Raw genomic sequence first — 22,496 nt, 5'->3', positions numbered from 1 at the left:
TTTTAAGGTAGAGTATAGCAGAGCCTGGATAGCTCAGTCGGTAGAGCATCAGACTTTTAATCTGAGGGTCCAGGGTTCAAGTCCCTGTTCAGGCGGTTGTTTCCTTTAAAGAAAAAGTACTCTAATTGTATGCTCTTTTTGTGGACCCCTGCATGACGAATAAGATATTCCATTACTAAAATTGCAAAAACGTCTTTCATGGACTTGTGAAATAAACATCTGTCTCACATATTATGTGCCATTTGACTAAACTTAAGTCGTACGTAGATTTACCAATGGTATCATGTAGTCTGAGACTGTGAATATCATTTCACCAATTCAATATTCAAAATATAGCCATGGTTATAATATCAAATGAACTTTATAAAGCTGATCAACAGCTAATAGCTCATTATTTCATTTCAGAACATCTCTGCACCTCATTATCGCAGATTGGCTCTGTGGCGCAATGGATAGCGCATTGGACTTCTAGGTGAATGTAAAAAAGATATTCAAAGGTTGTGGGTTCGAACCCCACCAGAGTCAGTTTTATCCCTGTTACCCTGTTATCCCAAGTACCAATTCATTATTATATTCTCTGTATTTAGTACTAATACCGGCAACCATCTTAACCCTTTGCGTGCTGATGACAGAACGGTTCCGTCATCAGCTACGGGTGAGCTGTGCTGATGACGAAACCGTTCCGTCATGACTCCGCCCGCGCAAGGCGGAGTCAGCACAGGTGGAAAATACGCCCCGCACGCAAGGGGTTAAAAAACGTAGTGATAGTTGGGACACTTCCTAATGTTGATAATGTCATTTTGTGGGGTGCTGCCTCAGAGCCTGGATAGCTCAGTCGGTAGAGCATCAGACTTTTAATCTGAGGGCCCAGGGTTCAAGTCCCTGTTCAGGCGGCTTGGTTAAAGAAAATGTATATCAATTGCATACTCTTTTCAGGATCCAATGAATGGGAATTCCAATTACAGATGGTTCAAAAAAGTCTTGATCGAGTCCTTACATACCCATCTGTGCTCTACTTTCTTTGACAAGGGTTAAGAAGACTTACCCAAACTGTATCATGTAGTTTGACATGTTGATTATCTTTTATCCAATTCAATGTTCAAAATGTAAGCTAGTGTCCGATTAATTTGATAAAGTTGGTCAACAACTTATAGGTCATATTTTTATTTGTGAATCTCTGATCACCTTGTTGAATCAGGTCGGATCTCTGGTGCAATGGATTGCGGCTTGGAGTCCTAGGCGAATGTAGCAAAAGCATTCAAACGCTAAGGGTTCGAACACCAACTGGGTCAATTTTATCCCTCCTCTATTTTATAACTAATTGAAACAGTAACCAGCAATCCTGCTTCTCCATCACCAGAAACATTTACCAAAATGGCAGTAAAAGAAAGTCTACTTAAACAGAGACTGTTTGCTTTGAAAATGTTGCATAGTCTATGCCCAAGAGGAAATTCCCAATGATACTGCTGAAAATGTAATTTAGGAGTTAGTAATAGTATTTGGCCCTTTATTAATTTCACAGTGTCATTTTAAGCACGTGATTTCTATGTCATCCGAAAATGAGATAGTACAAATTTCAGGAGTTAAAATGGATTACGTGTGCTGCTGAAATTTCAAATGCTTAAAATATCAATTCATTATTAAACTCTAGAATATTGATTGCTAATATATGTAATTATATAAATATACAAAGTGTAGGTCAGTGTACGTCCACATTTGTTTAGCTGATTTTAAGGTAGAGTATAGCAGAGCCTGGATAGCTCAGTCGGTAGAGCATCAGACTTTTAATCTGAGGGTCCAGGGTTCAAGTCCCTGTTCAGGCGGTTGTTTCCTTTAAAGAAAAAGTACTCTAATTGTATGCTCTTTTTGTGGACCCCTGCATGACGAATAAGATATTCCATTACTAAAATTGCAAAAACGTCTTTCATGGACTTGTGAAATAAACATCTGTCTCACATATTATGTGCCATTTGACTAAACTTAAGTCGTACGTAGATTTACCAATGGTATCATGTAGTCTGAGACTGTGAATATCATTTCACCAATTCAATATTCAAAATATAGCCATGGTTATAATATCAAATGAACTTTATAAAGCTGATCAACAGCTAATAGCTCATTATTTCATTTCAGAACATCTCTGCACCTCATTATCGCAGATTGGCTCTGTGGCGCAATGGATAGCGCATTGGACTTCTAGGTGAATGTAAAAAAGATATTCAAAGGTTGTGGGTTCGAATCCCACCAGAGTCAGTTTTATCCCTGTTACCCTGTTATCCCAAGTACCAATTCATTATTATATTCTCTGTATTTAGTACTAATACCGGCAACCATCTTAACCCTTTGCGTGCTGATGACAGAACGGTTCCGTCATCAGCTACGGGTGAGCTGTGCTGATGACGAAACCGTTCCGTCATGACTCCGCCCGCGCAAGGCGGAGTCAGCACAGGTGGAAAATACGCCCCGCACGCAAGGGGTTAAAAAACGTAGTGATAGTTGGGACACTTCCTAATGTTGATAATGTCATTTTGTGGGGTGCTGCCTCAGAGCCTGGATAGCTCAGTCGGTAGAGCATCAGACTTTTAATCTGAGGGCCCAGGGTTCAAGTCCCTGTTCAGGCGGCTTGGTTAAAGAAAATGTATATCAATTGCATACTCTTTTCAGGATCCAATGAATGGGAATTCCAATTACAGATGGTTCAAAAAAGTCTTGATCGAGTCCTTACATACCCATCTGTGCTCTACTTTCTTTGACAAGGGTTAAGAAGACTTACCCAAACTGTATCATGTAGTTTGACATGTTGATTATCTTTTATCCAATTCAATGTTCAAAATGTAAGCTAGTGTCCGATTAATTTGATAAAGTTGGTCAACAACTTATAGGTCATCTTTTTATTTGTGAATCTCTGATCACCTTGTTGAATCAGGTCGGATCTCTGGTGCAATGGATTGCGGCTTGGAGTCCTAGGCGAATGTAGCAAAAGCATTCAAACGCTAAGGGTTCGAACACCAACTGGGTCAATTTTATCCCTCCTCTATTTTATAACTAATTGAAACAGTAACCAGCAATCCTGCTTCTCCATCACCAGAAACATTTACCAAAATGGCAGTGAAAGAAAGTCTACTTAAACAGAGACTGTTTGCTTTGAAAATGTTGCATAGTCTATGCCCAAGAGGAAATTCCCAATGATACTGCTGAAAATGTAATTTAGGAGTTAGTAATAGTATTTGGCCCTTTATTAATTTCACAGTGTCATTTTAAACACGTGATTTCTATGTCATCCGAAAATGAGATAGTACAAATTTCCGGAGTTATAATGGATTACTTGTGCTGCTGAAATTTCAAATGCTTATAATATCAATTCATTATTAAACTCTAGAATATTGATTGCTAATATATGTAATTATATAAATATACAAAGTGTAGGTCAGTGTACGTCCACATTTGTTTAGCTGATTTTAAGGTAGAGTATAGCAGAGCCTGGATAGCTCAGTCGGTAGAGCATCAGACTTTTAATCTGAGGGTCCAGGGTTCAAGTCCCTGTTCAGGCAGTTGTTTCCTTTAAAGAAAAAGTACTCTAATTGTATGCTCTTTTTGTGGACCCCTGCATGACGAATAAGATATTCCATTACTAAAATTGCAAAAACGTCTTTCATGGAGTTGTGAAATACACATCTGTCTCACATATTATGTGCCATTTGACTAAACTTAAGTCGTACGTAGATTTACCAATGGTATCATGTAGTCTGAGACGGTGAATATCATTTCACCAATTCAATATTCAAAATATAGCCATGGTTATAGTATCAAATGAACTTTATAAAGCTGATCAACAGCTAATAGCTCATTATTTCATTTCAGAACATCTCTGCACCTCATTATAGCAGATTGGCTCTGTGGCGCAATGGATAGCGCATTGGACTTCTAGGTGAATGTAAAAAAGATATTCAAAGGTTGTGGGTTCGAATCCCACCAGAGTCAGTTTTATCCCTGTTATCCCAAATACCAATTCATTATTATATTCTCTGTATTTAGTACTAATACCGGCAACCATCTTAACCCCTTGCGTGCTGATGACAGAACGGTTCCGTCATCAGCTACGGGTGAGCTGTGCTGATGACGAAACCGTTCCGTCATGACTCCGCCCGCGCAAGGCGGAGTCAGCACAGGCGGAAAATACGCCCCGCACGCAAGGGGTTAAAAAATGTAGTGATAGTTGGGACACTTCCTAATGTTGATAATGTCATTTTGTGGGGTGCTGCCTCAGAGACTGGATAGCTCAGTCGGTAGAGCATCTGACTTTTAATCTGAAGGCCCAGGGTTCAAGTCCCTGTTCAGGCGGCTTGGTTAAAGAAAATGTATATCAATTGCATACTCTTTTCAGGATCCAATGAATGGGAAGTCCAATTACAGATGGTTCAAAAAAGTCTTGATCGAGTCCTTACATACCCATCTGTGCTCTACTTTCTTTGACAAGGGTTAAGAAGACTTACCCAAACTGTATCATGTAGTTTGACATGTTGATTATCTTTTATCCAATTCAATGTTCAAAATGTAAGCTAGTGTCCGATTAATTTGATAAAGTTGGTCAACAACTTATAGGTCATCTTTTTATTTGTGAATCTCTGATCACCTTGTTGAATCAGGTCGGATCTCTGGTGCAATGGATTGCGGCTTGGAGTCCTAGGCGAATGTAGCAAAAGCATTCAAACGCTAAGGGTTCGAACACCAACTGGGTCAATTTTATCCCTCCTCTATTTTATAACTAATTGAAACAGTAACCAGCAATCCTGCTTCTCCATCACCAGAAACATTTACCAAAATGGCAGTAAAAGAAAGTCTACTTAAACAGAGACTGTTTGCTTTGAAAATGTTGCATAGTCTATGCCCAAGAGGAAATTCCCAATGATACTGCTGAAAATGTAATTTAGGAGTTAGTAATAGTATTTGGCCCTTTATTAATTTCACAGTGTCATTTTAAGCACGTGATTTCTATGTCATCCGAAAATGAGATAGTACAAATTTCAGGAGTTAAAATGGATTACGTGTGCTGCTGAAATTTCAAATGCTTAAAATATCAATTCATTATTAAACTCTAGAATATTGATTGCTAATATATGTAATTATATAAATATACAAAGTGTAGGTCAGTGTACGTCCACATTTGTTTAGCTGATTTTAAGGTAGAGTATAGCAGAGGCTGGATAGCTCAGTCGGTAGAGCATCAGACTTTTAATCTGAGGGTCCAGGGTTCAAGTCCCTGTTCAGGCGGTTGTTTCCTTTAAAGAAAAAGAACTCTAATTGTATGCTCTTTTTGTGGACCCCTGCATGACGAATAAGATATTCCATTACTAAAATTGCAAAAACGTCTTTCATGGACTTGTGAAATAAACATCTGTCTCACATATTATGTGCCATTTGACTAAACTTAAGTCGTACGTAGATTTACCAATGGTATCATGTAGTCTGAGACTGTGAATATCATTTCACCAATTCAATATTCAAAATATAGCCATGGTTATAATATCAAATGAACTTTATAAAGCTGATCAACAGCTAATAGCTCATTATTTCATTTCAGAACATCTCTGCACCTCATTATCGCAGATTGGCTCTGTGGCGCAATGGATAGCGCATTGGACTTCTAGGTGAATGTAAAAAAGATATTCAAAGGTTGTGGGTTCGAATCCCACCAGAGTCAGTTTTATCCCTGTTACCCTGTTATCCCAAGTACCAATTCATTATTATATTCTCTGTATTTAGTACTAATACCGGCAACCATCTTAACCCTTTGCGTGCTGATGACAGAACGGTTCCGTCATCAGCTACGGGTGAGCTGTGCTGATGACGAAACCGTTCCGTCATGACTCCGCCCGCGCAAGGCGGAGTCAGCACAGGTGGAAAATACGCCCCGCACGCAAGGGGTTAAAAAACGTAGTGATAGTTGGGACACTTCCTAATGTTTATAATGTCATTTTGTGGGGTGCTACCTCAGAGCCTGGATAGCTCAGTCGGTATAGCATCAGACTTTTAATCTGAGGGCCCAGGGTTCAAGTCCCTGTTCAGGCGGCTTGGTTAAAGAAAATGTATATCAATTGCATACTCTTTTCAGGATCCAATGAATGGGAAGTCCAATTACAGATGGTTCAAAAAAGTCTTGATCGAGTCCTTACATACCCATCTGTGCTCTACTTTCTTTGACAAGGGTTAAGAAGACTTACCCAAACTGTATCATGTAGTTTGACATGTTGATTATCTTTTATCCAATTCAATGTTCAAAATGTAAGCTAGTGTCCGATTAATTTGATAAAGTTGGTCAACAACTTATAGGTCATCTTTTTATTTGTGAATCTCTGATCACCTTGTTGAATCAGGTCGGATCTCTGGTGCAATGGATTGCGGCTTGGAGTCCTAGGCGAATGTAGCAAAAGCATTCAAACGCTAAGGGTTCGAACACCAACTGGGTCAATTTTATCCCTCCTCTATTTTATAACTAATTGAAACAGTAACCAGCAATCCTGCTTCTCCATCACCAGAAACATTTACCAAAATGGCAGTGAAAGAAAGTCTACTTAAACAGAGACTGTTTGCTTTGAAAATGTTGCATAGTCTATGCCCAAGAGGAAATTCCCAATGATACTGCTGAAAATGTAATTTAGGAGTTAGTAATAGTATTTGGCCCTTTATTAATTTCACAGTGTCATTTTAAACACGTGATTTCTATGTCATCCGAAAATGAGATAGTACAAATTTCCGGAGTTATAATGGATTACTTGTGCTGCTGAAATTTCAAATGCTTATAATATCAATTCATTATTAAACTCTAGAATATTGATTGCTAATATATGTAATTATATAAATATACAAAGTGTAGGTCAGTGTACGTCCACATTTGTTTAGCTGATTTTAAGGTAGAGTATAGCAGAGCCTGGATAGCTCAGTCGGTAGAGCATCAGACTTTTAATCTGAGGGTCCAGGGTTCAAGTCCCTGTTCAGGCAGTTGTTTCCTTTAAAGAAAAAGTACTCTAATTGTATGCTCTTTTTGTGGACCCCTGCATGACGAATAAGATATTCCATTACTAAAATTGCAAAAACGTCTTTCATGGAGTTGTGAAATACACATCTGTCTCACATATTATGTGCCATTTGACTAAACTTAAGTCGTACGTAGATTTACCAATGGTATCATGTAGTCTGAGACGGTGAATATCATTTCACCAATTCAATATTCAAAATATAGCCATGGTTATAGTATCAAATGAACTTTATAAAGCTGATCAACAGCTAATAGCTCATTATTTCATTTCAGAACATCTCTGCACCTCATTATAGCAGATTGGCTCTGTGGCGCAATGGATAGCGCATTGGACTTCTAGGTGAATGTAAAAAAGATATTCAAAGGTTGTGGGTTCGAATCCCACCAGAGTCAGTTTTATCCCTGTTATCCCAAATACCAATTCATTATTATATTCTCTGTATTTAGTACTAATACCGGCAACCATCTTAACCCCTTGCGTGCTGATGACAGAACGGTTCCGTCATCAGCTACGGGTGAGCTGTGCTGATGACGAAACCGTTCCGTCATGACTCCGCCCGCGCAAGGCGGAGTCAGCACAGGCGGAAAATACGCCCCGCACGCAAGGGGTTAAAAAATGTAGTGATAGTTGGGACACTTCCTAATGTTGATAATGTCATTTTGTGGGGTGCTGCCTCAGAGACTGGATAGCTCAGTCGGTAGAGCATCTGACTTTTAATCTGAAGGCCCAGGGTTCAAGTCCCTGTTCAGGCGGCTTGGTTAAAGAAAATGTATATCAATTGCATACTCTTTTCAGGATCCAATGAATGGGAAGTCCAATTACAGATGGTTCAAAAAAGTCTTGATCGAGTCCTTACATACCCATCTGTGCTCTACTTTCTTTGACAAGGGTTAAGAAGACTTACCCAAACTGTATCATGTAGTTTGACATGTTGATTATCTTTTATCCAATTCAATGTTCAAAATGTAAGCTAGTGTCCGATTAATTTGATAAAGTTGGTCAACAACTTATAGGTCATCTTTTTATTTGTGAATCTCTGATCACCTTGTTGAATCAGGTCGGATCTCTGGTGCAATGGATTGCGGCTTGGAGTCCTAGGCGAATGTAGCAAAAGCATTCAAACGCTAAGGGTTCGAACACCAACTGGGTCAATTTTATCCCTCCTCTATTTTATAACTAATTGAAACAGTAACCAGCAATCCTGCTTCTCCATCACCAGAAACATTTACCAAAATGGCAGTAAAAGAAAGTCTACTTAAACAGAGACTGTTTGCTTTGAAAATGTTGCATAGTCTATGCCCAAGAGGAAATTCCCAATGATACTGCTGAAAATGTAATTTAGGAGTTAGTAATAGTATTTGGCCCTTTATTAATTTCACAGTGTCATTTTAAGCACGTGATTTCTATGTCATCCGAAAATGAGATAGTACAAATTTCAGGAGTTAAAATGGATTACGTGTGCTGCTGAAATTTCAAATGCTTAAAATATCAATTCATTATTAAACTCTAGAATATTGATTGCTAATATATGTAATTATATAAATATACAAAGTGTAGGTCAGTGTACGTCCACATTTGTTTAGCTGATTTTAAGGTAGAGTATAGCAGAGGCTGGATAGCTCAGTCGGTAGAGCATCAGACTTTTAATCTGAGGGTCCAGGGTTCAAGTCCCTGTTCAGGCGGTTGTTTCCTTTAAAGAAAAAGTACTCTAATTGTATGCTCTTTTTGTGGACCCCTGCATGACGAATAAGATATTCCATTACTAAAATTGCAAAAACGTCTTTCATGGACTTGTGAAATAAACATCTGTCTCACATATTATGTGCCATTTGACTAAACTTAAGTCGTACGTAGATTTACCAATGGTATCATGTAGTCTGAGACTGTGAATATCATTTCACCAATTCAATATTCAAAATATAGCCATGGTTATAATATCAAATGAACTTTATAAAGCTGATCAACAGCTAATAGCTCATTATTTCATTTCAGAACATCTCTGCACCTCATTATCGCAGATTGGCTCTGTGGCGCAATGGATAGCGCATTGGACTTCTAGGTGAATGTAAAAAAGATATTCAAAGGTTGTGGGTTCGAATCCCACCAGAGTCAGTTTTATCCCTGTTACCCTGTTATCCCAAGTACCAATTCATTATTATATTCTCTGTATTTAGTACTAATACCGGCAACCATCTTAACCCTTTGCGTGCTGATGACAGAACGGTTCCGTCATCAGCTACGGGTGAGCTGTGCTGATGACGAAACCGTTCCGTCATGACTCCGCCCGCGCAAGGCGGAGTCAGCACAGGTGGAAAATACGCCCCGCACGCAAGGGGTTAAAAAACGTAGTGATAGTTGGGACACTTCCTAATGTTTATAATGTCATTTTGTGGGGTGCTACCTCAGAGCCTGGATAGCTCAGTCGGTATAGCATCAGACTTTTAATCTGAGGGCCCAGGGTTCAAGTCCCTGTTCAGGCGGCTTGGTTAAAGAAAATGTATATCAATTGCATACTCTTTTCAGGATCCAATGAATGGGAAGTCCAATTACAGATGGTTCAAAAAAGTCTTGATCGAGTCCTTACATACCCATCTGTGCTCTACTTTCTTTGACAAGGGTTAAGAAGACTTACCCAAACTGTATCATGTAGTTTGACATGTTGATTATCTTTTATCCAATTCAATGTTCAAAATGTAAGCTAGTGTCCGATTAATTTGATAAAGTTGGTCAACAACTTATAGGTCATCTTTTTATTTGTGAATCTCTGATCACCTTGTTGAATCAGGTCGGATCTCTGGTGCAATGGATTGCGGCTTGGAGTCCTAGGCGAATGTAGCAAAAGCATTCAAACGCTAAGGGTTCGAACACCAACTGGGTCAATTTTATCCCTCCTCTATTTTATAACTAATTGAAACAGTAACCAGCAATCCTGCTTCTCCATCACCAGAAACATTTACCAAAATGGCAGTGAAAGAAAGTCTACTTAAACAGAGACTGTTTGCTTTGAAAATGTTGCATAGTCTATGCCCAAGAGGAAATTCCCAATGATACTGCTGAAAATGTAATTTAGGAGTTAGTAATAGTATTTGGCCCTTTATTAATTTCACAGTGTCATTTTAAACACGTGATTTCTATGTCATCCGAAAATGAGATAGTACAAATTTCCGGAGTTATAATGGATTACGTGTGCTGCTGAAATTTCAAATGCTTAAAATATCAATTCATTATTAAACTCTAGAATATTGATTGCTAATATATGTAATTATATAAATATACAAAGTGTAGGTCAGTGTACGTCCACATTTGTTTAGCTGATTTTAAGGTAGAGTACAGCAGAGCCTGGATAGCTCAGTCGGTAGAGCATCAGACTTTTAATCTGAGGGTCCAGGGTTCAATCCCTGTTCAGGCGGTTGTTTCCTTTAAAGAAAAAGTACTCTAATTGTATGCTCTTTTTGTGGACCCCTGCATGACGAATAAGATATTCCATTACTAAAATTGCAAAAACGTCTTTCATGGAGTTGTGAAATACACATCTGTCTCACATATTATGTGCCATTTGACTAAACTTAAGTCGTACGTAGATTTACCAATGGTATCATGTAGTCTGAGACGGTGAATATCATTTCACCAATTCAATATTCAAAATATAGCCATGGTTATAGTATCAAATGAACTTTATAAAGCTGATCAACAGCTAATAGCTCATTATTTCATTTCAGAACATCTCTGCACCTCATTATAGCAGATTGGCTCTGTGGCGCAATGGATAGCGCATTGGACTTCTAGGTGAATGTAAAAAAGATATTCAAAGGTTGTGGGTTCGAATCCCACCAGAGTCAGTTTTATCCCTGTTACCCTGTTATCCCAAGTACCAATTCATTATTATATTCTCTGTATTTAGTACTAATACCGGCAACCATCTTAACCCTTTGCGTGCTGATGACAGAACGGTTCCGTCATCAGCTACGGGTGAGCTGTGCTGATGACGAAACCGTTCCGTCATGACTCCGCCCGCGCAAGGCGGAGTCAGCACAGGTGGAAAATACGCCCCGCACGCAAGGGGTTAAAAAACGTAGTGATAGTTGGGACACTTCCTAATGTTTATAATGTCATTTTGTGGGGTGCTACCTCAGAGCCTGGATAGCTCAGTCGGTATAGCATTAGACTTTTAATCTGAGGGCCCAGGGTTCAAGTCCCTGTTCAGGCGGCTTGGTTAAAGAAAATGTATATCAATTGCATACTCTTTTCAGGATCCAATGAATGGGAAGTCCAATTACAGATGGTTCAAAAAAGTCTTGATCGAGTCCTTACATACCCATCTGTGCTCTACTTTCTTTGACAAGGGTTAAGAAGACTTACCCAAACTGTATCATGTAGTTTGACATGTTGATTATCTTTTATCCAATTCAATGTTCAAAATGTAAGCTAGTGTCCGATTAATTTGATAAAGTTGGTCAACAACTTATAGGTCATCTTTTTATTTGTGAATCTCTGATCACCTTGTTGAATCAGGTCGGATCTCTGGTGCAATGGATTGCGGCTTGGAGTCCTAGGCGAATGTAGCAAAAGCATTCAAACGCTAAGGGTTCGAACACCAACTGGGTCAATTTTATCCCTCCTCTATTTTATAACTAATTGAAACAGTAACCAGCAATCCTGCTTCTCCATCACCAGAAACATTTACCAAAATGGCAGTGAAAGAAAGTCTACTTAAACAGAGACTGTTTGCTTTGAAAATGTTGCATAGTCTATGCCCAAGAGGAAATTCCCAATGATACTGCTGAAAATGTAATTTAGGAGTTAGTAATAGTATTTGGCCCTTTATTAATTTCACAGTGTCATTTTAAACACGTGATTTCTATGTCATCCGAAAATGAGATAGTACAAATTTCCGGAGTTATAATGGATTACTTGTGCTGCTGAAATTTCAAATGCTTATAATATCAATTCATTATTAAACTCTAGAATATTGATTGCTAATATATGTAATTATATAAATATACAAAGTGTAGGTCAGTGTACGTCCACATTTGTTTAGCTGATTTTAAGGTAGAGTATAGCAGAGCCTGGATAGCTCAGTTGGTAGAGCATCAGACTTTTAATCTGAGGGTCCAGGGTTCAAGTCCCTGTTCAGGCAGTTGTTTCCTTTAAAGAAAAAGTACTCTAATTGTATGCTCTTTTTGTGGACCCCTGCATGACGAATAAGATATTCCATTACTAAAATTGCAAAAACGTCTTTCATGGAGTTGTGAAATACACATCTGTCTCACATATTATGTGCCATTTGACTAAACTTAAGTCGTACGGAGATTTACCAATGGTATCATGTAGTCTGAGACGGTGAATATCATTTCACCAATTCAATATTCAAAATATAGCCATGGTTATAGTATCAAATGAACTTTATAAAGCTGATCAACAGCTAATAGCTCATTATTTCATTTCAGAACATCTCTGCACCTCATTATAGCAGATTGGCTCTGTGGCGCAATGGATAGCGCATTGGACTTCTAGGTGAATGTAAAAAAGATATTCAAAGGTTGTGGGTTCGAATCCCACCAGAGTCAGTTTTATCCCTGTTATCCCAAATACCAATTCATTATTATATTCTCTGTATTTAGTACTAATACCGGCAACCATCTTAACCCCTTGCGTGCTGATGACAGAACGGTTCCGTCATCAGCTACGGGTGAGCTGTGCTGATGACGAAACCGTTCCGTCATGACTCCGCCCGCGCAAGGCGGAGTCAGCACAGGCGGAAAATACGCCCCGCACGCAAGGGGTTAAAAAACGTAGTGATAGTTGGGACACTTCCTAATGTTGATAATGTCATTTTGTGGGGTGCTGCCTCAGAGACTGGATAGCTCAGTCGGTAGAGCATCTGACTTTTAATCTGAAGGCCCAGGGTTCAAGTCCCTGTTCAGGCGGCTTGGTTAAAGAAAATGTATATCAATTGCATACTCTTTTCAGGATCCAATGAATGGGAAGTCCAATTACAGATGGTTCAAAAAAGTCTTGATCGAGTCCTTACATACCCATCTGTGCTCTACTTTCTTTGACAAGGGTTAAGAAGACTTACCCAAACTGTATCATGTAGTTTGACATGTTGATTATCTTTTATCCAATTCAATGTTCAAAATGTAAGCTAGTGTCCGATTAATTTGATAAAGTTGGTCAACAACTTATAGGTCATCTTTTTATTTGTGAATCTCTGATCACCTTGTTGAATCAGGTCGGATCTCTGGTGCAATGGATTGCGGCTTGGAGTCCTAGGCGAATGTAGCAAAAGCATTCAAACGCTAAGGGTTCGAACACCAACTGGGTCAATTTTATCCCTCCTCTATTTTATAACTAATTGAAACAGTAACCAGCAATCCTGCTTCTCCATCACCAGAAACATTTACCAAAATGGCAGTGAAAGAAAGTCTACTTAAACAGAGACTGTTTGCTTTGAAAATGTTGCATAGTCTATGCCCAAGAGGAAATTCCCAATGATACTGCTGAAAATGTAATTTAGGAGTTAGTAATAGTATTTGGCCCTTTATTAATTTCACAGTGTCATTTTAAACACGTGATTTCTATGTCATCCGAAAATGAGATAGTACAAATTTCCGGAGTTATAATGGATTACGTGTGCTGCTGAAATTTCAAATGCTTAAAATATCAATTCATTATTAAACTCTAGAATATTGATTGCTAATATATGTAATTATATAAATATACAAAGTGTAGGTCAGTGTACGTCCACATTTGTTTAGCTGATTTTAAGGTAGAGTATAGCAGAGCCTGGATAGCTCAGTCGGTAGAGCATCAGACTTTTAATCTGAGGGTCCAGGGTTCAATCCCTGTTCAGGCGGTTGTTTCCTTTAAAGAAAAAGTACTCTAATTGTATGCTCTTTTTGTGGACCCCTGCATGACGAATAAGATATTCCATTACTAAAATTGCAAAAACGTCTTTCATGGAGTTGTGAAATACACATCTGTCTCACATATTATGTGCCATTTGACTAAACTTAAGTCGTACGTAGATTTACCAATGGTATCATGTAGTCTGAGACGGTGAATATCATTTCACCAATTCAATATTCAAAATATAGCCATGGTTATAGTATCAAATGAACTTTATAAAGCTGATCAACAGCTAATAGCTCATTATTTCATTTCAGAACATCTCTGCACCTCATTATAGCAGATTGGCTCTGTGGCGCAATGGATAGCACATTGGACTTCTAGGTGAATGTAAAAAAGATATTCAAAGGTTGTGGGTTCGAATCCCACCAGAGTCAGTTTTATCCCTGTTATCCTGTTATCCCAAGTACCAATTCATTATTATATTCTCTGTATTTAGTACTAATACCGGCAACCATCTTAACCCCTTGCGTGCTGATGACAGAACGGTTCCGTCATCAGCTACGGGTGAGCTGTGCTGATGACGAAACCGTTCCGTCATGACTCCGCCCGCGCAAGGCGGAGTCAGCACAGGCGGAAAATACGCCCCGCACGCAAGGGGTTAAAAAACGTAGTGATAGTTGGGACACTTCCTAATGTTGATAATGTCATTTTGTGGGGTGCTGCCTCAGAGCCTGGATAGCTCAGTCGGTAGAGCATCAGACTTTTAATCTGAGGGCCCAGGGTTCAAGTCCCTGTTCAGGCGGCTTGGTTAAAGAAAATGTATATCAATTGCATACTCTTTTCAGGATCCAATGAATGGGAATTCCAATTACAGATGGTTCAAAAAAGTCTTGATCGAGTCCTTACATACCCATCTGTGCTCTACTTTCTTTGATAAGGGTTAAGAAGACTTACCCAAACTGTATCATGTAGTTTGACATGTTGATTATCTTTTATCCAATTCAATGTTCAAAATGTAAGCTAGTTTCCGATTAATTTGATAAAGTTGGTCAACAACTTATAGGTCATCTTTTTATTTGTGAATCTCTGATCACCTTGTTGAATCAGGTCGGATCTCTGGTGCAATGGATTGCGGCTTGGAGTCCTAGGCGAATGTAGCAAAAGCATTCAAACGCTAAGGGTTCGAACACCAACTGGGTCAATTTTATCCCTCCTCTATTTTATAACTAATTGAAACAGTAACCAGCAATCCTGCTTCTCCATCACCAGAAACATTTACCAAAATGGCAGTGAAAGAAAGTCTACTTAAACAGAGACTGTTTGCTTTGAAAATGTTGCATAGTCTATGCCCAAGAGGAAATTCCCAATGATACTGCTGAAAATGTAATTTAGGAGTTAGTAATAGTATTTGGCCCTTTATTAATTTCACAGTGTCATTTTAAACACGTGATTTCTATGTCATCCGAAAATGAGATAGTACAAATTTCAGGAGTTAAAATGGATTACGTGTGCTGCTGAAATTTCAAATGCTTAAAATATCAATTCATTATTAAACTCTAGAATATTGATTGCTAATATATGTAATTATATAAATATACAAAGTGTAGGTCAGTGTACGTCCACATTTGTTTAGCTGATTTTAAGGTAGAGTATAGCAGAGCCTGGATTGCTCAGTCGGTAGAGCATCAGACTTTTAATCTGAGGGTCCAGGGTTCAATCCCTGTTCAGGCGGTTGTTTCCTTTAAAGAAAAAGTACTCTAATTGTATGCTCTTTTTGTGGACCCCTGCATGACGAATAAGATATTCCATTACTAAAATTGCAAAAACGTCTTTCATGGAGTTGTGAAATACACATCTGTCTCACATATTATGTGCCATTTGACTAAACTTAAGTCGTACGTAGATTTACCAATGGTATCATGTAGTCTGAGACTGTGAATATCATTTCACCAATTCAATATTCAAAATATAGCCATGGTTATAGTATCAAATGAACTTTATAAAGCTGATCAACAGCTAATAGCTCATTATTTCATTTCAGAACATCTCTGCACCTCATTATAGCAGATTGGCTCTGTGGCGCAATGGATAGCGCATTGGACTTCTAGGTGAATGTAAAAAAGATATTCAAAGGTTGTGGGTTCGAATCCCACCAGAGTCAGTTTTATCCCTGTTACCCTGTTATCCCAAGTACCAATTCATTATTATATTCTCTGTATTTAGTACTAATACCGGCAACCATCTTAACCCCTTGCGTGCTGATGACAGAACGGTTCCGTCATCAGCTACGGGTGAGCTGTGCTGATGACGAAACCGTTCCGTCATGACTCCGCCCGCGCAAGGCGGAGTCAGCACAGGCGGAAAATACGCCCCGCACGCAAGGGGTTAAAAAACGTAGTGATAGTTGGGACACTTCCTAATGTTGATAATGTCATTTTGTGGGGTGCTGCCATAGAGCCTGGATAGCTCAGTCGGTAGAGCATCAGACTTTTAATCTGAGGGCCCAGGGTTCAAGTCCCTGTTCAGGCGGTTGTTTCCTTTAAAGAAAAAGTACTCTAATTGTATGCTCTTTTTGTGGACCCCTGCATGACGAATAAGATATTCCATTACTAAAATTGCAAAAACGTCTTTCATGGAGTTGTGAAATACACATCTGTCTCACATATTATGTGCCATTTGACTAAACTTAAGTCGTACGTAGATTTACCAATGGTATCATGTAGTCTGAGACTGTGAATATCATTTCACCAATTCAATATTCAAAATATAGCCATGGTTATAGTATCAAATGAACTTTATAAAGCTGATCAACAGCTAATAGCTCATTATTTCATTTCAGAACATCTCTGCACCTCATTATAGCAGATTGGCTCTGTGGCGCAATGGATAGCACATTGGACTTCTAGGTGAATGTAAAAAAGATATTCAAAGGTTGTGGGTTCGAATCCCACCAGAGTCAGTTTTATCCCTGTTATCCTGTTATCCCAAGTACCAATTCATTATTATATTCTCTGTATTTAGTACTAATACCGGCAACCATCTTAACCCCTTGCGTGCTGATGACAGAACGGTTCCGTCATCAGCTACGGGTGAGCTGTGCTGATGACGAAACCGTTCCGTCATGACTCCGCCCGCGCAAGGCGGAGTCAGCACAGGCGGAAAATACGCCCTGCACGCAAGGGGTTAAAAAACGTAGTGATAGTTGGGACACTTCCTAATGTTGATAATGTCATTTTGTGGGGTGCTGCCTCAGAGCCTGGATAGCTCAGTCGGTAGAGCATCAGACTTTTAATCTGAGGGCCCAGGGTTCAAGTCCCTGTTCAGGCGGCTTGGTTAAAGAAAATGTATATCAATTGCATACTCTTTTCAGGATCCAATGAATGGGAATTCCAATTACAGATGGTTCAAAAAAGTCTTGATCGAGTCCTTACATACCCATCTGTGCTCTACTTTCTTTGACAAGGGTTAAGAAGACTTACCCAAACTGTATCATGTAGTTTGACATGTTGATTATCTTTTATCCAATTCAATGTTCAAAATGTAAGCTGGTTTCCGATTAATTTGATAAAGTTGGTCAACAACTTATAGGTCATCTTTTTATTTGTGAATCTCTGATCACCTTGTTGAATCAGGTCGGATCTCTGGTGCAATGGATTGCGGCTTGGAGTCCTAGGCGAATGTAGCAAAAGCATTCAAACGCTAAGGGTTCGAACACCAACTGGGTCAATTTTATCCCTCCTCTATTTTATAACTAATTGAAACAGTAACCAGCAATCCTGCTTCTCCATCACCAGAAACATTTACCAAAATGGCAGTGAAAGAAAGTCTACTTAAACAGAGACTGTTTGCTTTGAAAATGTTGCATAGTCTATGCCCAAGAGGAAATTCCCAATGATACTGCTGAAAATGTAATTTAGGAGTTAGTAATAGTATTTGGCCCTTTATTAATTTCACAGTGTCATTTTAAACACGTGATTTCTATGTCATCCGAAAATGAGATAGTACAAATTTCAGGAGTTAAAATGGATTACGTGTGCTGCTGAAATTTCAAATGCTTAAAATATCAATTCATTATTAAACTCTAGAATATTGATTGCTAATATATGTAATTATATAAATATACAAAGTGTAGGTCAGTGTACGTCCACATTTGTTGAGCTGATTTTAAGGTAGAGTATAGCAGAGCCTGGATTGCTCAGTCGGTAGAGCATCAGACTTTTAATCTGAGGGTCCAGGGTTCAATCCCTGTTCAGGCGGTTGTTTCCTTTAAAGAAAAAGTACTCTAATTGTATGCTCTTTTTGTGGACCCCTGCATGACGAATAAGATATTCCATTACTAAAATTGCAAAAACGTCTTTCATGGAGTTGTGAAATACACATCTGTCTCACATATTATGTGCCATTTGACTAAACTTAAGTCGTACGTAGATTTACCAATGGTATCATGTAGTCTGAGACTGTGAATATCATTTCACCAATTCAATATTCAAAATATAGCCATGGTTATAGTATCAAATGAACTTTATAAAGCTGATCAACAGCTAATAGCTCATTATTTCATTTCAGAACATCTCTGCACCTCATTATAGCAGATTGGCTCTGTGGCGCAATGGATAGCGCATTGGACTTCTAGGTGAATGTAAAAAAGATATTCAAAGGTTGTGGGTTCGAATCCCACCAGAGTCAGTTTTATCCCTGTTACCCTGTTATCCCAAGTACCAATTCATTATTATATTCTCTGTATTTAGTACTAATACCGGCAACCATCTTAACCCCTTGCGTGCTGATGACAGAACGGTTCCGTCATCAGCTACGGGTGAGCTGTGCTGATGACGAAACCGTTCCGTCATGACTCCGCCCGCGCAAGGCGGAGTCAGCACAGGCGGAAAATACGCCCCGCACGCAAGGGGTTAAAAAACGTAGTGATAGTTGGGACACTTCCTAATGTTGATAATGTCATTTTGTGGGGTGCTGCCATAGAGCCTGGATAGCTCAGTCGGTAGAGCATCAGACTTTTAATCTGAGGGCCCAGGGTTCAAGTCCCTGTTCAGGCGGTTGTTTCCTTTAAAGAAAAAGTACTCTAATTGTATGCTCTTTTTGTGGACCCCTGCATGACGAATAAGATATTCCATTACTAAAATTGCAAAAACGTCTTTCATGGAGTTGTGAAATACACATCTGTCTCACATATTATGTGCCATTTGACTAAACTTAAGTCGTACGTAGATTTACCAATGGTATCATGTAGTCTGAGACTGTGAATATCATTTCACCAATTCAATATTCAAAATATAGCCATGGTTATAGTATCAAATGAACTTTATAAAGCTGATCAACAGCTAATAGCTCATTATTTCATTTCAGAACATCTCTGCACCTCATTATAGCAGATTGGCTCTGTGGCGCAATGGATAGCACATTGGACTTCTAGGTGAATGTAAAAAAGATATTCAAAGGTTGTGGGTTCGAATCCCACCAGAGTCAGTTTTATCCCTGTTATCCTGTTATCCCAAGTACCAATTCATTATTATATTCTCTGTATTTAGTACTAATACCGGCAACCATCTTAACCCCTTGCGTGCTGATGACAGAACGGTTCCGTCATCAGCTACGGGTGAGCTGTGCTGATGACGAAACCGTTCCGTCATGACTCCGCCCGCGCAAGGCGGAGTCAGCACAGGCGGAAAATACGCCCCGCACGCAAGGGGTTAAAAAACGTAGTGATAGTTGGGACACTTCCTAATGTTGATAATGTCATTTTGTGGGGTGCTGCCTCAGAGCCTGGATAGCTCAGTCGGTAGAGCATCAGACTTTTAATCTGAGGGCCCAGGGTTCAAGTCCCTGTTCAGGCGGCTTGGTTAAAGAAAATGTATATCAATTGCATACTCTTTTCAGGATCCAATGAATGGGAATTCCAATTACAGATGGTTCAAAAAAGTCTTGATCGAGTCCTTACATACCCATCTGTGCTCTACTTTCTTTGACAAGGGTTAAGAAGACTTACCCAAACTGTATCATGTAGTTTGACATGTTGATTATCTTTTATCCAATTCAATGTTCAAAATGTAAGCTGGTTTCCGATTAATTTGATAAAGTTGGTCAACAACTTATAGGTCATCTTTTTATTTGTGAATCTCTGATCACCTTGTTGAATCAGGTCGGATCTCTGGTGCAATGGATTGCGGCTTGGAGTCCTAGGCGAATGTAGCAAAAGCATTCAAACGCTAAGGGTTCGAACACCAACTGGGTCAATTTTATCCCTCCTCTATTTTATAACTAATTGAAACAGTAACCAGCAATCCTGCTTCTCCATCACCAGAAACATTTACCAAAATGGCAGTGAAAGAAAGTCTACTTAAACAGAGACTGTTTGCTTTGAAAATGTTGCATAGTCTATGCCCAAGAGGAAATTCCCAATGATACTGCTGAAAATGTAATTTAGGAGTTAGTAATAGTATTTGGCCCTTTATTAATTTCACAGTGTCATTTTAAACACGTGATTTCTATGTCATCCGAAAATGAGATAGTACAAATTTCCGGAGTTATAATGGATTACTTGTGCTGCTGAAATTTCAAATGCTTATAATATCAATTCATTATTAAACTCTAGAATATTGATTGCTAATATATGTAATTATATAAATATACAAAGTGTAGGTCAGTGTACGTCCACATTTGTTTAGCTGATTTTAAGGTAGAGTATAGCAGAGCCTGGATAGCTCAGTCGGTAGAGCATCAGACTTTTAATCTGAGGGTCCAGGGTTCAAGTCCCTGTTCAGGCAGTTGTTTCCTTTAAAGAAAAAGTACTCTAATTGTATGCTCTTTTTGTGGACCCCTGCATGACGAATAAGATATTCCATTACTAAAATTGCAAAAACGTCTTTCATGGAGTTGTGAAATACACATCTGTCTCACATATTATGTGCCATTTGACTAAACTTAAGTCGTACGTAGATTTACCAATGGTATCATGTAGTCTGAGACGGTGAATATCATTTCACCAATTCAATATTCAAAATATAGCCATGGTTATAGTATCAAATGAACTTTATAAAGCTGATCAACAGCTAATAGCTCATTATTTCATTTCAGAACATCTCTGCACCTCATTATAGCAGATTGGCTCTGTGGCGCAATGGATAGCGCATTGGACTTCTAGGTGAATGTAAAAAAGATATTCAAAGGTTGTGGGTTCGAATCCCACCAGAGTCAGTTTTATCCCTGTTATCCCAAGTACCAATTCATTATTATATTCTCTGTATTTAGTACTAATACCGGCAACCATCTTAACCCCTTGCGTGCTGATGACAGAACGGTTCCGTCATCAGCTACGGGTGAGCTGTGCTGATGACGAAACCGTTCCGTCATGACTCCGCCCGCGCAAGGCGGAGTCAGCACAGGCGGAAAATACGCCCCGCACGCAAGGGGTTAAAAAACGTAGTGATAGTTGGGACACTTCCTAATGTTGATAATGTCATTTTGTGGGGTGCTGCCTCAGAGCCTGGATAGCTCAGTCGGTAGAGCATCAGACTTTTAATCTGAGGGCCCAGGGTTCAAGTCCCTGTTCAGGCGGCTTGGTTAAAGAAAATGTATATCAATTGCATACTCTTTTCAGGATCCAATGAATGGGAATTCCAATTACAGATGGTTCAAAAAAGTCTTGATCGAGTCCTTACATACCCATCTGTGCTCTACTTTCTTTGACAAGGGTTAAGAAGACTTACCCAAACTGTATCATGTAGTTTGACATGTTGATTATCTTTTATCCAATTCAATGTTCAAAATGTAAGCTGGTTTCCGATTAATTTGATAAAGTTGGTCAACAACTTATAGGTCATCTTTTTATTTGTGAATCTCTGATCACCTTGTTGAATCAGGTCGGATCTCTGGTGCAATGGATTGCGGCTTGGAGTCCTAGGCGAATGTAGCAAAAGCATTCAAACGCTAAGGGTTCGAACACCAACTGGGTCAATTTTATCCCTCCTCTATTTTATAACTAATTGAAACAGTAACCAGCAATCCTGCTTCTCCATCACCAGAAACATTTACCAAAATGGCAGTGAAAGAAAGTCTACTTAAACAGAGACTGTTTGCTTTGAAAATGTTGCATAGTCTATGCCCAAGAGGAAATTCCCAATGATACTGCTGAAAATGTAATTTAGGAGTTAGTAATAGTATTTGGCCCTTTATTAATTTCACAGTGTCATTTTAAACACGTGATTTCTATGTCATCCGAAAATGAGATAGTACAAATTTCAGGAGTTAAAATGGATTACGTGTGCTGCTGAAATTTCAAATGCTTAAAATATCAATTCATTATTAAACTCTAGAATATTGATTGCTAATATATGTAATTATATAAATATACAAAGTGTAGGTCAGTGTACGTCCACATTTGTTTAGCTGATTTTAAGGTAGAGTATAGCAGAGCCTGGATTGCTCAGTCGGTAGAGCATCAGACTTTTAATCTGAGGGTCCAGGGTTCAATCCCTGTTCAGGCGGTTGTTTCCTTTAAAGAAAAAGTACTCTAATTGTATGCTCTTTTTGTGGACCCCTGCATGACGAATAAGATATTCCATTACTAAAATTGCAAAAACGTCTTTCATG

General features: G+C 38.9%; 28 non-coding genes across 28 annotated transcripts; all 28 read left to right on the top strand.

The window, feature by feature from the left end:
• Nucleotides 1-22: 22 nt before the first annotated feature.
• On the top strand, nucleotides 23-95 carry TRNAK-UUU (transfer RNA lysine (anticodon UUU)). The gene has a single exon. It is a non-coding gene; the product is annotated as a tRNA-Lys (tRNA).
• A 339-nt stretch (nucleotides 96-434) lies between these two features.
• On the top strand, nucleotides 435-525 carry TRNAR-UCU (transfer RNA arginine (anticodon UCU)). Its single transcript is given in 2 exon segments — nucleotides 435-471; nucleotides 490-525. It is a non-coding gene; the product is annotated as a tRNA-Arg (tRNA).
• A 295-nt stretch (nucleotides 526-820) lies between these two features.
• Nucleotides 821-893, top strand: TRNAK-UUU (transfer RNA lysine (anticodon UUU)). The gene has a single exon. It is a non-coding gene; the product is annotated as a tRNA-Lys (tRNA).
• Nucleotides 894-1,750: 857 nt separating this feature from the next.
• On the top strand, nucleotides 1,751-1,823 carry TRNAK-UUU (transfer RNA lysine (anticodon UUU)). Its single transcript has one exon. It is a non-coding gene; the product is annotated as a tRNA-Lys (tRNA).
• A 339-nt stretch (nucleotides 1,824-2,162) lies between these two features.
• TRNAR-UCU (transfer RNA arginine (anticodon UCU)) lies at nucleotides 2,163-2,253 on the top strand. Its single transcript is given in 2 exon segments — nucleotides 2,163-2,199; nucleotides 2,218-2,253. It is a non-coding gene; the product is annotated as a tRNA-Arg (tRNA).
• A 295-nt stretch (nucleotides 2,254-2,548) lies between these two features.
• Nucleotides 2,549-2,621, top strand: TRNAK-UUU (transfer RNA lysine (anticodon UUU)). The gene has a single exon. It is a non-coding gene; the product is annotated as a tRNA-Lys (tRNA).
• Nucleotides 2,622-3,478: 857 nt separating this feature from the next.
• TRNAK-UUU (transfer RNA lysine (anticodon UUU)) lies at nucleotides 3,479-3,551 on the top strand. The gene has a single exon. It is a non-coding gene; the product is annotated as a tRNA-Lys (tRNA).
• Nucleotides 3,552-3,890: 339 nt separating this feature from the next.
• On the top strand, nucleotides 3,891-3,981 carry TRNAR-UCU (transfer RNA arginine (anticodon UCU)). The gene is given in 2 exon segments: nucleotides 3,891-3,927; nucleotides 3,946-3,981. It is a non-coding gene; the product is annotated as a tRNA-Arg (tRNA).
• A 1,629-nt stretch (nucleotides 3,982-5,610) lies between these two features.
• Nucleotides 5,611-5,701, top strand: TRNAR-UCU (transfer RNA arginine (anticodon UCU)). The gene is given in 2 exon segments: nucleotides 5,611-5,647; nucleotides 5,666-5,701. It is a non-coding gene; the product is annotated as a tRNA-Arg (tRNA).
• Nucleotides 5,702-6,926: 1,225 nt separating this feature from the next.
• TRNAK-UUU (transfer RNA lysine (anticodon UUU)) lies at nucleotides 6,927-6,999 on the top strand. Its single transcript has one exon. It is a non-coding gene; the product is annotated as a tRNA-Lys (tRNA).
• A 339-nt stretch (nucleotides 7,000-7,338) lies between these two features.
• On the top strand, nucleotides 7,339-7,429 carry TRNAR-UCU (transfer RNA arginine (anticodon UCU)). Its single transcript is given in 2 exon segments — nucleotides 7,339-7,375; nucleotides 7,394-7,429. It is a non-coding gene; the product is annotated as a tRNA-Arg (tRNA).
• A 1,629-nt stretch (nucleotides 7,430-9,058) lies between these two features.
• TRNAR-UCU (transfer RNA arginine (anticodon UCU)) lies at nucleotides 9,059-9,149 on the top strand. The gene is given in 2 exon segments: nucleotides 9,059-9,095; nucleotides 9,114-9,149. It is a non-coding gene; the product is annotated as a tRNA-Arg (tRNA).
• Nucleotides 9,150-10,785: 1,636 nt separating this feature from the next.
• TRNAR-UCU (transfer RNA arginine (anticodon UCU)) lies at nucleotides 10,786-10,876 on the top strand. The gene is given in 2 exon segments: nucleotides 10,786-10,822; nucleotides 10,841-10,876. It is a non-coding gene; the product is annotated as a tRNA-Arg (tRNA).
• Nucleotides 10,877-12,101: 1,225 nt separating this feature from the next.
• On the top strand, nucleotides 12,102-12,174 carry TRNAK-UUU (transfer RNA lysine (anticodon UUU)). Its single transcript has one exon. It is a non-coding gene; the product is annotated as a tRNA-Lys (tRNA).
• A 339-nt stretch (nucleotides 12,175-12,513) lies between these two features.
• On the top strand, nucleotides 12,514-12,604 carry TRNAR-UCU (transfer RNA arginine (anticodon UCU)). Its single transcript is given in 2 exon segments — nucleotides 12,514-12,550; nucleotides 12,569-12,604. It is a non-coding gene; the product is annotated as a tRNA-Arg (tRNA).
• Nucleotides 12,605-14,232: 1,628 nt separating this feature from the next.
• Nucleotides 14,233-14,323, top strand: TRNAR-UCU (transfer RNA arginine (anticodon UCU)). Its single transcript is given in 2 exon segments — nucleotides 14,233-14,269; nucleotides 14,288-14,323. It is a non-coding gene; the product is annotated as a tRNA-Arg (tRNA).
• A 295-nt stretch (nucleotides 14,324-14,618) lies between these two features.
• On the top strand, nucleotides 14,619-14,691 carry TRNAK-UUU (transfer RNA lysine (anticodon UUU)). Its single transcript has one exon. It is a non-coding gene; the product is annotated as a tRNA-Lys (tRNA).
• A 1,268-nt stretch (nucleotides 14,692-15,959) lies between these two features.
• TRNAR-UCU (transfer RNA arginine (anticodon UCU)) lies at nucleotides 15,960-16,050 on the top strand. Its single transcript is given in 2 exon segments — nucleotides 15,960-15,996; nucleotides 16,015-16,050. It is a non-coding gene; the product is annotated as a tRNA-Arg (tRNA).
• A 295-nt stretch (nucleotides 16,051-16,345) lies between these two features.
• On the top strand, nucleotides 16,346-16,418 carry TRNAK-UUU (transfer RNA lysine (anticodon UUU)). Its single transcript has one exon. It is a non-coding gene; the product is annotated as a tRNA-Lys (tRNA).
• Nucleotides 16,419-16,757: 339 nt separating this feature from the next.
• On the top strand, nucleotides 16,758-16,848 carry TRNAR-UCU (transfer RNA arginine (anticodon UCU)). Its single transcript is given in 2 exon segments — nucleotides 16,758-16,794; nucleotides 16,813-16,848. It is a non-coding gene; the product is annotated as a tRNA-Arg (tRNA).
• A 295-nt stretch (nucleotides 16,849-17,143) lies between these two features.
• On the top strand, nucleotides 17,144-17,216 carry TRNAK-UUU (transfer RNA lysine (anticodon UUU)). Its single transcript has one exon. It is a non-coding gene; the product is annotated as a tRNA-Lys (tRNA).
• Nucleotides 17,217-18,484: 1,268 nt separating this feature from the next.
• On the top strand, nucleotides 18,485-18,575 carry TRNAR-UCU (transfer RNA arginine (anticodon UCU)). The gene is given in 2 exon segments: nucleotides 18,485-18,521; nucleotides 18,540-18,575. It is a non-coding gene; the product is annotated as a tRNA-Arg (tRNA).
• Nucleotides 18,576-18,870: 295 nt separating this feature from the next.
• TRNAK-UUU (transfer RNA lysine (anticodon UUU)) lies at nucleotides 18,871-18,943 on the top strand. Its single transcript has one exon. It is a non-coding gene; the product is annotated as a tRNA-Lys (tRNA).
• Nucleotides 18,944-19,282: 339 nt separating this feature from the next.
• TRNAR-UCU (transfer RNA arginine (anticodon UCU)) lies at nucleotides 19,283-19,373 on the top strand. The gene is given in 2 exon segments: nucleotides 19,283-19,319; nucleotides 19,338-19,373. It is a non-coding gene; the product is annotated as a tRNA-Arg (tRNA).
• A 295-nt stretch (nucleotides 19,374-19,668) lies between these two features.
• Nucleotides 19,669-19,741, top strand: TRNAK-UUU (transfer RNA lysine (anticodon UUU)). The gene has a single exon. It is a non-coding gene; the product is annotated as a tRNA-Lys (tRNA).
• An 857-nt stretch (nucleotides 19,742-20,598) lies between these two features.
• TRNAK-UUU (transfer RNA lysine (anticodon UUU)) lies at nucleotides 20,599-20,671 on the top strand. Its single transcript has one exon. It is a non-coding gene; the product is annotated as a tRNA-Lys (tRNA).
• A 339-nt stretch (nucleotides 20,672-21,010) lies between these two features.
• TRNAR-UCU (transfer RNA arginine (anticodon UCU)) lies at nucleotides 21,011-21,101 on the top strand. Its single transcript is given in 2 exon segments — nucleotides 21,011-21,047; nucleotides 21,066-21,101. It is a non-coding gene; the product is annotated as a tRNA-Arg (tRNA).
• Nucleotides 21,102-21,388: 287 nt separating this feature from the next.
• On the top strand, nucleotides 21,389-21,461 carry TRNAK-UUU (transfer RNA lysine (anticodon UUU)). Its single transcript has one exon. It is a non-coding gene; the product is annotated as a tRNA-Lys (tRNA).
• Nucleotides 21,462-22,496: the final 1,035 nt, after the last annotated feature.

The sequence above is a fragment of the Lissotriton vulgaris genome, chromosome 1_2 (assembly GCF_964263255.1).
Source record: "Lissotriton vulgaris chromosome 1_2, aLisVul1.2, whole genome shotgun sequence".
In the NCBI taxonomy this organism is placed as follows: Eukaryota; Metazoa; Chordata; class Amphibia; order Caudata; family Salamandridae; genus Lissotriton; species Lissotriton vulgaris.
The sequence above is the reverse complement of the archived record's forward strand: the minus strand, read 5'-3'. Positions and strand labels throughout refer to the sequence as shown.